The sequence below is a fragment of the Pelobates fuscus genome, chromosome 1 (assembly GCF_036172605.1).
Source record: "Pelobates fuscus isolate aPelFus1 chromosome 1, aPelFus1.pri, whole genome shotgun sequence".
Taxonomy (NCBI): domain Eukaryota; kingdom Metazoa; phylum Chordata; class Amphibia; order Anura; family Pelobatidae; genus Pelobates; species Pelobates fuscus.
Genome location: NC_086317.1, coordinates 298,366,546 through 298,379,787, shown reverse-complemented (window position 1 = coordinate 298,379,787; position 13,242 = coordinate 298,366,546). Strand labels below are relative to the sequence as shown.

Sequence of the window (13,242 nt, the reverse complement as noted above, 5' to 3'; positions counted from 1 at the left end):
TATTCTCATAACCCACTCTTTATATGCATTGTGTGACAGTTTACATCTAGACTGCAGTGATTTTTTAGTTGGCTTTACATTCTTGAGATTGCTATAAAATTTTTGCTGACAGTGTATATCACAGATTTAGTTTTACAGTTTGCTGTGTGCTTTCTGACAGTGTAGATCACAGATTTAGTTGTACTGACAGTGTACTCCGAGTTTTAGCTTTCCTGACTACCTGTATCACAGACTGCTGTGAGTTTTACTACTGACATGTGAGTTTTGCCGTCAGTGTATATCTCAGATCGCGGAGAGTTTCTGCGGTCAGTGCGTACCGCTGTCTAGTGTGCGTTCTCTGTCAGGGTATATCACAGTTTTTCTGCGAGTTACAGGTGTTTATGAACGCAGTTATACAGGCTCTGTACAGGGTGTATACAGTGCCAGTTAGCTCTTGGATTCATATCCTCCTCAGTGTATATTTTTTCTAGCCCAGCTACGAGGTCTCAGAAGGGACTACTCTGATATGTATTCTCTGTCTATGGCGTATATATTAACTACAGACCTGGCTCTGACTCTAACTGGTATGGGAGACCAGTCTACGCTGATACCATACAATTTTATCAGGTTCTTGGGGAGAGTCATTGAAGTTGGCTATTGTTTAGCCCTACTCCTGGAAGTGCCCATGGCTGCAATATCATTAAGGTGGTATGGTGATGGTAATATGCTAAGACATTTCTAACGATCTGTGTGTGCATGGCATACCGATTCACGGTTTACGGAGAGTATCGCCCAGTGTATCTTACGTTCATGGACATGATGGTCACTAGGACAACTTCCGCTTATACCCACTACCGCTGGAATACCACTGTTTGCCTGCTGGGCATTTAAGGACTGCCAGTCCCGGTTCGGGTTACTCACACGGCATTACGCTGTCTAAAGGGTTGGTGTCTAAGGGTCCTATGTCACAAGAGGCCCTGAGGATCTACAATTTTTGGGACCTCTACCCGAACTCAGAGGTCCCCGTTACTCATTCAATACCCATTGTAAAGCGCTACGGAATTGGAAGGCGCTATATAAATACATGATAATAATAATATAATGGTAATACACAATCCATTGATTGGCCTGCTATGTCTGTGCCCATATGAACGGCCTGCTATGTCTGTGCCCATAAGAACGGCCTGCTATGTCTGTGCCCACAAGAACGGCCTGCTATGTCTGTGCCCATAAGAACGGCCTGCTATGTCTGTGCCCATAAGAACGGCCTGCTATGTCTGTGCCCATAAGAACGGCCTGCTATGTCTGTGCCTATAAGAACGGCCTGCTATGTCTGTGCCCATAAGAACGGCCTGCTATGTCTGTGCCCATAAGAACGGCCTGCTATGTCTGTGCCCATAAGAACGGCCTGCTATGTCTGTGCCCATAAGAACGGCCTGCTATGTCTGTGCCTATAAGAATGGCCTGCTATGTCTGTGCCCATAAGAACAGCCTGCTATGTCTGTGCCCATAAGAACGGCCTGCTATGTCTATGCCCATAAGAACGGCCTGCTATGTCTGTGCCCATAAGTACGGCCTGCTATGTCTGTGCCCATAAGAACGGCCTGCTATGTCTGTGCCCATCTGTATGGCCTGCTACGTCCGTGCCTATTTGCTTGGCCGACTATCCTGTGCCCATTCGTTTGGCCTGCTGGGCCTGTGCCGCCTGTATACGGCCATCTGAATATGGTGGGTAGGGTGAAGGCCCTAAACCTCATGCCTGAAGGGCATGGTTTTTTATAAGGACCCGGTCATACATCTCCGAGGAAAACTTCGCACAGGCAAGGATCGGTGCTCAGACACCTAAAGGAGAACGCGGTGGTTTTCCTTGTCTTTTACATCTACCTCCGTATCTGCTTCCTGGTATCCCTAGAGGTATCGGTAGTTATTTCCCTCGTTAGGTTAGCTCCTGTCTCTGTTCAGTGGGGCTTACCTTCCGGCCTGCTATTTGCCTTCTGTCTGATCTAGAATTTATGTATCTTTCTCTTATCTACGTTATTTTTTTTTGTTTTCGCGACTTCCTTTTCCTTTCGCTCGGGTCGTCGAGAGGCCTGACTTGACCTCCCCCGACCTCCCGGGCGCTTGTGGATTGCGGAGAACGTCTCCAGCTTTCCTCAGGCTACCAACTTTCGTCCTGGACCCCGCGCGCGCGCACGGGATCCGGGCGGTCAGCTGGTAGTTTTCCTTTTCTTTGATGTTTTTTTCCGTAGATTGCCATCAGCCTTATGCTGATATTGGTATTTGGTGTACCCTGCAATTGGTCACCCTGAGTCTCTAGGGACTCTAGTTTGGACCACAGGAGGGTGCGGCCCTCCATCATCTCAATCCAAGAATATTTTATTTTCAGGAACAGAGAGCGAACCCCTCTCAGAGACAGGACCGGACACTGATTTGTTATTAGAGGGCGCAGCCCTCCCTCAACCTCGGCCAGATACTGAGCTGGATACAGAGGACATGTTTGGAGGACACATTCTCATAGAGAGAACCGGTCACGGATGTAGACTCTACTGTTTGGTTATTTACGCTCAGACTATCAGCCGGAAGCTATCACGTTAATCTATCACATTAGTAGAGAACGCGGCTCTCTCATACACTCGACACTCTACAGGGCCGGCCATTTGCTCATCACACCGGCTTGTACCGGTGCAAGACATCAATGACTACATAGAGGGGCGTCCCTCCTGCATTCAATTGGATCTTACGTCCGTGCTACTGATTTCATTATAGAGGACTGCCTAGTCATACAAGATATACATTTTAGGCTGGATCCCTCTATTCTATCTCCTGTAATGGCTCTACTGGGTCCGCATCACTTAGGTACACACACTCCTGGAAATGGTACGGCTAACGGATGGCCTCAGGTATTACGAGAGTGCAGGTTTTGGTATATTCTGCACCATATATATCGGGGAACTGCTTTCCGTTTTGGATATCCAGACTATTGCGGACCAACCGCGCAGACAGTTTCTCCCATATCAAGATGACAGGAGCTACGGAAACCTTCATGGGGCAAACGGACACTGCCTTGCTCGGGTACCTAGATTAGGAAGGCCTGTTATCCGGTCTGAAGGTAACCGTACACATGGTTCACATGGTAAGACCGGACATTCCGGTTGTCTTGAGTTCCCCGGTCGTTACGATCTTGGGATAAGGGGGCAGGACTGCCCCATCTCCTTGGAACGCATACCTGGTGAACAGGATGGTGGGTCCTCCGCCTATTAGCTATTTCCCCTCGTGGGAGCCGTTTTGTTTTTCGATTCACGCTAACCTACTCTTCAACTACCGTCGAGGAGACCTACGAGATTTTGTGAGAGTACCTGGGGTACCCCGACTCCTAAACAGACACTTTTCACTCTTAGACGAGGACATATCTGGATGGAAATCTGCACTCCTGTTTGCACTTTCCTTCCCTTTGAATATTTCTGGGATTCTCTATTCCAGAAAATAGTTGACCACTGTTTCCTCCACACGAGTTCAGTTCGGAACCATGAATGGACGTCCTTTTGGAATCTTTTCTCTACATAGTCCGAGGATTACACAGTCCATTTGGAATATCGGAATCACTTAGGATACGGCTAGTTTGACCACACTCTCGACTGCATTACAGATTTATTCTCGGATGAGACATCTCACCAGGTAGGCCAGGAGAGAAGGAATGATCATACTCGGTTATATTGCGTCTTGTTGGTGGACTTAGACGCATTCCTTGTGATTGGGGATCTACCTGCAAGGCCGCGTCGCCAGATGACCCTGACAAGATCGGAGGGACCGTCCTACAGATCAAGAGTTGAGACATGATGGCAGTTTCTTCTCGCGGCCATATGTCCGCAAACGGCCTTCGACATTTTACAACTACATGAAGATAGCTGATGGGTCAGCTTCCAAGCTCAGGTCACGTCCGCTAGGAAGCGGGTGGCAACATCAAGTTCGATGGATCTATCAGCAAATGGTGTTTTTTCCGTGTTTGAGATGCTTCGTCGGCTGATATCTTCATTGACCCGTCTACTGTCATTTTTTTGCAGTTGGTAAGTACAATTAGGATTACTCTGCTATCTCCTGGAATAGGTACCAGCGACACAAACAGCGTTGGATTGGTGATCTGAGCGTTGAAACAGCAAATACGAAGCCTCCTGTCAGTGTACCTATAATCTTAATTTTATTAATGACAGGAGGCGAGTATTTCCCACCCATTCTTTTCCCACCCTTGTTTTATGTTAAAAAATTGGATTAATCAGGTACGTATGCAACTTTGTTTGTTGTCTCTGCTACCTGTCGCCTGTTCTTATATCTATGTTTATTTTCATAAGTAGGGTTGGGATATCTACATATTAAGGTTTATTTTGGTTGCTACATTGGGTACCTACATGTTTATTCAGAGTACATTTCATTGGATAATCAACCTGTTCGATTCTGTTTTTCTCTCGTTTCAGTTTACAGTCCATCAACACTATCTAGTTTGACGGTTACTCTCGGATGGTGGACGTCGTTATATTCATCGTGTCTAGGACTTCGTTTCTTCCCCATGATGTTCTCTGCCTTTTATTCTGTTTTTGTCGCAGCTTGAAAGAGGAAATGATGCATGGGGAGGGGAGTTTTATAGTGCCTAACTTTTTTCTGATTGGTTGTTTTTCTGTGCTGCTGTGGAGTTCTAGTAAAGAGAGACTTAAGCAAATACTTGCCTCCTGTCATTAATAAAATTAAGATTATAGGTACACTAAAGCTAGCATAATCTACAATTTGTTAAATAGTCGACAGTGGTAAAGTCACAACAAAACTGCAAAATTAAAGGAATCCTCCACAATTAAATCATATTCACAATGTGTCTCTTTTTAAGCTAATTCTACAATTATTCTACATAATATGATACAAAAAATCACTAGAACCTATTAAAGCTACTGCATATATTTATTGCTGTTGAAGAGAGGAAAATGAAAACACATATACTTTTTTTTTTTTTTTAACTAAATTCAAGTGGAATCAATACACACAGCAACATTCTATTTTGGTAAAAAATCATGGCCAAATTGTTGAATAGTTAAAAAAAAAAAAAAAAATGTTTTTCCATGTAATTTACGCAGGAAGCCATTGTTTGTCCAGAGTAGATTGAGGGTATATGTTAAAATGTATAAACAAGTAAATAAAAGAAAATTCAAAAAAATATTTCACTATTAGTGTGTAGGCTTTAAACAATGGTTTTCGTATTTTAATAATTATTTGTAGGCTATGCAAAGTGTATTAAAACAAGCAAACTACTGTACATAGAAAGTAATTGTACAGATCCTTTTGAGAATATTGTTTTTGAAAAAGCCATTATATATAGAAGTGGCAAATTGTATTTGACATTAAACAGAAGGCCACAAACTTAGGCCATAGAAGGTCACTGTGTTCACATTTTGTTATCTCTACCATGCATTCCAATGTGCCATTTTTTATACTGGTACAAATTTCCTGGCAGAAAAGAAAGTGAATGACAGTAAATTCAATCAAGTTCAAGTATTTTTATAAACTGCACAGTGCTCTAGAGAGCAACAAACAAGGTTGAAGTTTCTGATGGAATTCAGAAGATTCAGGGTAAGGCTGCCAGATAGCCACTTTAGAAAATATTTACACAGACAATTCCACTGGGAGAAATATGGCAAAAATTCTAAAATTAACCCATTGTTAACTCGTTTAGTCATCTGTTAGATTCACCGCAACGTTGTGCAGGTAAGACAGAATGCTGTTTACAAAATGAAAAACTGATACATGTGTTGTGAGAAACACTGCACACTTAAGAGACACTGGTTTTAATTTTATGCTTAAAGCAAGGCTGCACATTGATTACAAATACGTTGTATTACTTTTTTTTCACTTTGTTTAACCCCTTAACGCCGTTACGGCGTTCTATGCCGTCGCGGCTTTAAAGGGCTTTAAAGCCGTTGCGGCGGCATAGAACGCCGTAACGGCTTGCAGCCCCTGGAGGTCCGGCGTACTCACCTCCGCCGCGATCCTCTTCTGGGGGGCTGCTTGAGAGCCCAGGCAGCCCCCCTCTGGCAAATGAGGCCCCCGGGGGCCATGTGATCGCTCTCAAAGAGCGATCACATGGCCCCCTATAGCTGGCTATGGATCTGCCAGCAGGGGGACTGTTTAAAATATTAGACAGTCCCCCTGCTGGTAGGTAGTGTAAAAAAATAAATATAAAAATGTTATAAAATAAATTAAATGGCTTTTTATATATATATAATATGTATATATATTATATATATAATATATATACATATTATATATATGTAACGTCATACGTAATGTATTTTAATATTAATATTAGTATATATATTAATATTAAAATACACTTAGAATGACGTTACATATATATAATATGTATATATATTATATATATAATAGATCTACATATATATATTATATATATATACGCATAATTACAATAATAAATAAATAAAATAATAAAATAAATAAATAAAATATTGAAAAAAAATTAAAATAAATTATATATTCATATGTAATTTCATTCTAACTGTATTTTGTTATTAATATATATATATATATATATATATATATATATATATATTGGAAACAGAATACACTTAGAATGACATTCTATATATATCTATCTATATATAAAATACAAATAACCGCAAATATATATAGAGAGATAAATACATATAATTACATAAAAGATTACATTAGTATACACGTAGAATTTATATACCTATAAATGCATATATATTAAAATTCTACGTATATATTTAAGTAATTTTTTTACATAATTATGTCATTTGATTAATTAAAATTTGATTGACATGCCTGACAACACAGGGAGAAAGTGCAGAGAATTTAATTTGCAAGCACTATATTTGACCCTGTAACTCTCCAAGACACCATAAAACCTGTATATAGGGGGTACTGTTTTACTGGGGAGACTTCGCTGAACTCAAATATTAGTGTTTAAAACTGGTAAATTGTATTACAGCGATGATATTTTAAGTAAATGTGAAGTTTTTTACAAACAAACAGCACTTTTATGGACTATATTATTGTTGTAATATGTTTTACTGTTTTAAAACACTAATATTTGTGTTTAGTGAAATCTCCTGAGAATAACAGTACCCCCCGTGTACAGGTTTTATGGTGTTTTGGAAAGTTAGAGACTCACAAATAAGGCTTGCATTTCATTTTTTTTAAATTGAAATTTGCCAGATTAGTTATGTTGCCTTTGAGACCGTATGGTAGCCCAGGAATAAGAATTACCCCCATGATGGCATACCATTTGCAAAAATAGACAACCCAAGGTATTGCAGATGGGGTATGTCCAGTCATTTTTAGTAGCCACTTAGTCACAAACACTGGCCAAATATTAGTTTTTTGCTTTTTTCACACAAAAACAAATATGAACGCTAACTTTGGCCAGTGTTTGTGACTAAGTGGCTACTAAAAAAGACTAAACATACCCCACGTTCAATACCTTGGGTTGTCTACTTTTTCAAATGGTATGCCATTATGGGGGTAATTCTCATTGCTGGGCTACCACACCGTCTCAAAGGTAACATTACTAATCTGGCAAATTTCAATTTGAAAATGGAACGTTCTATATTTGACCCTGTAACTTTCCAAAACACCATAAAACCTGTTAATGGGGGTACTGTTGTACTCGTGAGACATCGCTGATTACAAATATGTGCATTTTGTTGCAATAAAACCAGTATTATGACATTTACAGCTAAAATGTGAGGTGGAACTTCAAATTTAAAAAAAAAATTAAAATTTCTCACAGTTTTTTTTAATTTTATTCATAATAAATTGTTTCATATATAAATATTTTATATGAAATGAAAGCCCTGTTTCCCCTGAACAAAATGATATATAATAAGTGTGGGTGCATTTAATATGAAAGAGGTGAACTACGGGTGAACAGACATATAGTGCAAATTCCAGTTTTTGTTTACATTTTGTTTTGATCAGAACGTGCACTATTGACTCCGTCCTGAAGGGGTTAAATATATGGGGGGGGGGGGGGAGGGATCTAAACAGTTCAAGGAACACTATATATATGTATTTTTAACTTTTAAGTGTTCCCTTAATTTTCTTTCCTACAGATGGCAGGTAACAGTGACTCTCACTTATTTTGTTTTTTAGATATTTGCTTATGATTTTTTTTACTCTTTAACCCCTTACCTCAAAAAAATATGCATACGTGTGCTTTTGCAACACATTAAATGGGTTAGGCAGTGGCTGAGTGACAAGCAACAGTAGTTTGTAGCCAACGGAGTATATTTGAAGCATGGTCTATTTATCAGTGGGGTACCTCAGGGATCTGTACTTGGACCAATTCTCTTTAATATTTTTATTAGTGATATTGCAGAAGGTCTCAATGGTAAGGCATGTCTTTTTGCTGATGATACTAAGATATGTAACAGGGTTGATGCTCCAGGAGGGATAGGCCAAATGGAAAATTATTTAGGTCAACTAGAACAATGGTCAGATTTAATGTGGATAAGTGCAAGATAATGCATCTTGGACGTAAAAGCCCAAGGGCAGAGTAGAGAATATTTGATAGAGTCCTAACCTCAACATCTGAGGAAAGGGATTTAGGGGTAATTATTTCAGATGACTTAAAGGTAGGCAAACAATGTAATAGAGCAGCAGGAAATGCTAGCAGAATGCTTGGTTGTATAGGGAGAGGTATTAGCAGTAGAAAGAGGGAAGTGCTCATGCCATTGTACAGAACACTGGTGAGACTTCACTTGGAGTATTATCCGCAGTACTGGAGACCGTATCTCCTGAAGGATAGTGATACTTTAGAGAGAGTTCAGAGAAGGGCTACTAAACTGGTTCATAGATTGCAGGATAAAACTTACCAGGAAAGGTTAAAGGGTCTTAACATATATATAGCTTGGAGGAAAGACTAGACATGGGGGATATGATAGAAACATTAAAATACATAAAGGGAATCAACACAGTTAAGAAGGAGACTAGATTTAAAAGAAGAAAACTGCCACGACAAGAGGACATAGTCTTAAATTAGAGGGGCAAAGGTTTAAAAAAGTATTACTTTACTGAGAGGTTAGTGGATGCATAGAATAGCCTTTCAGCTGAAGTGGTAGAGGGTAACACAGTGAAAGAGTGTAAGCATGCATGACATAGGCATAAGGCTATCCTAGATATAAGATAAGGTTAGGGACTAATGAGAGTATATAGAAAATTGGGCAGACTAGATGAGCTGAATGGATCTTATCTGCCATCGCATTCTATGTTTATTATCCTCTCACTCTACAGAACCTTGATAAGTCAAATATTGTGCTGCAGTCTGTGTGAATTGAGCACTATACAGAGATTTTCTGTAGGTCAAAGAAGCAGCCTGCAATGTCCTATATTGATGTTTAGAGTACAAGGCTGGATTTACATGCCAGTCACATAATCTCAATGCACACCTGTTCCCACCCAAAAAAGCACAGAAAATGTCAAACCTATACAGACCATTTCCTTAATCCAAAATGATTGCATTCAAATTGCAAACTGAATATGTATTCTGTAGTCCAGTCGCACAACTATAATTGATTGTTCAGCTGCAGTAACTATTATACTGTGTGCATACTGTGTACATCACTCAGTACTGCTTTATGATATACCATGTGCATCACTCAGTACTGTCTTATGATATACCATGTGCATCACTCAGTACTGTCTTATGATATACCATGTGCATCACTCAGTACTGCTTTATAATATACCATGTGCATCACTCAGTACTGTCTTATGATATACCATGTGCATCACTCAGTACTGCTTTATGATATACCATGTGCATCACTCAGTACTGTGTTTGTTTCTCTTGCAAGTAATTTCCTGTGTGAGAGGCTGTTAATGGGAAGATGGATATATATGTGACATATATGTGCTCTCATATATACATATCATGCAATACTCTCTGTCACTTTTCACTTTTGACAGTAAACGACATAAACGAATTCTCAGTCATAGAGTTAGGTCTGAAAATAATTGGACACGCATTTGGAAGCTTCTGCCATGAACCCACAACATGAAGTCAAATCCATAAGAGATATAGCAGGAACATTAGGGGTGGTAAAATCATCAGTTTGGTACATTCTGAGAAAAAAAACAGTCGTGGATGTTCTTTTCTATGGTAAAGAAAAAACAGTTCACAACATCCAGTCAAGTGAAGAGCACTCTCCAGGAGGTAGGCATATCATTATCCAATACCCAACACTAAATTTAAACCAACTCTATCCCTAAACGCAATAATTTTAAACACTCTAAATGTAACCCCATTGTAATCCTAATCCCAATACTCCATAAAGGGAAGACTTCACAAAAACAAATACAGAGGGTTCACCACAAGCTGAAAATCATTCATAAGCCCCAAGAGTAGAAAGCCCAGATTAGACTTTACCAAAACATCTAAATAAGCCAGCCCAGTTCTGGAAGATCATTCTTTGGCCAAATTAATTAAGATCAACCTGTACCAGAATGATGGGAAGAAAAAAATATGGAGAAGGCTTGGAATGGCTCATGATCAGAAGCATACAACATAATCTGTAAAACACGGTGGATGCACTGTAATGGCATGGGCATGCATGGCTTCTAATGGAACTGGGTTACTAGTATTTATTGATGATATAATAGATTGTCTGCTTAGATTCAGGCAAATTCTGCAAAGTTGATTAGATGTTAGTTTCACTTTACAGGTGGACAATGATGCAAAACATACTGAGAATGCAACCCAGGAGTTTTTCAGGCAAAGGAGTAGAATATTCTGCAATGGCTGAGTCAATCACCTGATCTCAAGCTGATCGAGCATGCATATCACTTGCTGAAGATAAAACTTAAATGGACACTATAGTTACCAGAACAACTACATTCTACACTCATTGTAGTTGTTCTGCTGAATATAGTCCATCCCTGCAAGCTTTTTGCAGTTAACACTGTCTTTTCAGAGAAAAAGGCAGTGTTTACATTAAAGTGTAGGGACACCTCCAGTGCCCACTCCTCAGATGGCCACTGGAGGTGCTTTCTGGGGTCGTGCTGCACAGTGTGCATGCTCTGCATGGAGACACTGATCTTTCCTAATACAGATGCAATGATTTCCCTATTTTGATGATGTCAGCCAAAGAGGCGGAATTGGAAAAAAGGTATGTTTTTTCTAAGGGGGCTAAGGAGGAGATGGTTTTAACACTCCTCCTGCTCCTGGCCCTATAGTGTTCCTATATAGGCAGAAAGCCCCACAAACAAACAAAAACTTAAGACAGTTGCAGTAAAGTCCTGGCAAATCACCATAAAGGAGGAAATCCAGCTTTTTTTGATTTCCGTGTGTTCCAGACTTCAAGCAGTCATTGCCTGCAAAGGCCTCTCGACAAAGTATAATAAATTAATATTTTATTTAAGATTGTTTAAATTTATCCAATTATATTTGAGAGCCTGAAATAAGTGTATAAAATGGTTTCAATTCCTAAATATTTCATACAATATCTTTGTTCAACCCCTTGAATTAAAGCTGAAAGTCTGTACTTGTTTCATTTCAAATGCATTCTGGTGGAGTTCAGAGACAAAATTATGAAAATGGTGTCAGTGTCCAAATATTTGTGGACCTAACTGTACATACTAATATAAACAAAATATACTCTAGGCTTTTACAAGTGACATACATAAACATACTTTTGTCATGTGACACCTGACGCCATTTATACAGATACACTTTAATTTATTGATTGCACATCCTAACAATATGTCAAAAGTGCCACCTAAGTTTTATCATGGTATCATTTTAAACTTACCATGCATTTAAACCAATTATATAATTTAAACCACTACAACTATTTCTAATTTTAGAAGTGTTCATGGTGGTAGAAGTCTGTATGTGCAATGTTTCTGTTTGATATTTGCACTTTTGTACTGTTGCTACTTGCACCCCTGGCACATGTGACTGCCTCAAACTGTTCTAGGCTGCCTAATGTAATTTCTGTGTAACAAAGATATTCCAGTTGTCAATGTGCACAGCTCGCTGGCGATAGGCACAATTGGGCTTCTCCCAGAAGCCACGATATTCACTCCCTTCGAACACTCTCTCCCAGCCTCCCTGCTTCCCTGCATTAATGTTAATTGATTATTTTTTTTGTTTAAAATTCCCTCCTCTGTTTATACTCTCCCTTCCTCTCTGAATGGGTCTAATGGTTTAATCAGATTTGATTGGAACATGAGTGTGCAGCGTTGATGCTGATTGAGGCGTGGAAACCAGCGCAAGGAGATTTTTTTCTGCGCTGAATTCCCGGTAAGTTTAATTTTTATTTGCAGGTTTAAAAGGGAGCTAGGGCTAATTAATAATGCTCAGTAGGGCTTTTTAAACTAAATACAAATTTTATACAAAGGGTTATAGAAACTATTGCATAACGATTAATAATTCAAATACAATTTGATAATGGCTAAATAGAATGACTAAATATCAAGGGTAAAGAATATTCTTCATATAAAAATACTATTTACATTTTAAAATGTCATAATTCTTATATTTATTCAGTGTGATAGCATATGTTTTAAAGAGATTCCGACTTTTCTAGATGCATAATCAGTCTTTTCAATAATGTAAGGTTAAATATATTTTGAATTTATACAATTTCTCCTATACCGTGATTTCATCTTTAGTTGAGAATCTCAGTGTACATGCGTTATTCATATCCAAACCTTATTATATCTTTTGGAGATTTTCATCACTGTAATATCTCTAGAGAACATACCAAAACCAATCAAGCCGTAAATAATTCTTTTCAATCATGGTTTTCGATTTAACTAACATTATTTTACTGTTATTTACTATCAAACAAAGTCATTGGTACCAGATTAGTATTCATGTTCTGTTGATAAAACTACAATAATTTGTGTACATGGTACTATTGTCCACTATTGTTGTTGGAATAGGATTGCGGTAGTAGAGACTGAAAATGTACCTTTCATTTGGTGGTAAAAATAATGGTTTATTATTTAGTTACCTGTATAATATCATTGATGGGATACACCTTTCTGTATTATAAAATACAGAAAGAAAAGGCCTGTGCTCACTCCCATCACCTGGCAACAGCAATGACTACAGTACACATCAGGCTGCCGCCCAGTGATGGGAGTGAGCGCAGGACTTTTCTTGTTACAATGCATCCGCCCATCCCATGCGTTCCCTATTAAGGGTTAATAATGTATAGGGGTGTATATAAAAAATAC

General features: G+C 39.0%; 1 protein-coding gene across 1 annotated transcript in view; it reads right to left on the bottom strand.

Moving 5' to 3' along the window:
* Positions 1 to 13,242, bottom strand: part of DMD (dystrophin) — a 2,317,639-nt gene that overhangs the window by 1,941,789 nt on the left and 362,608 nt on the right. The gene's annotated exons all lie outside the window — the stretch shown is intronic.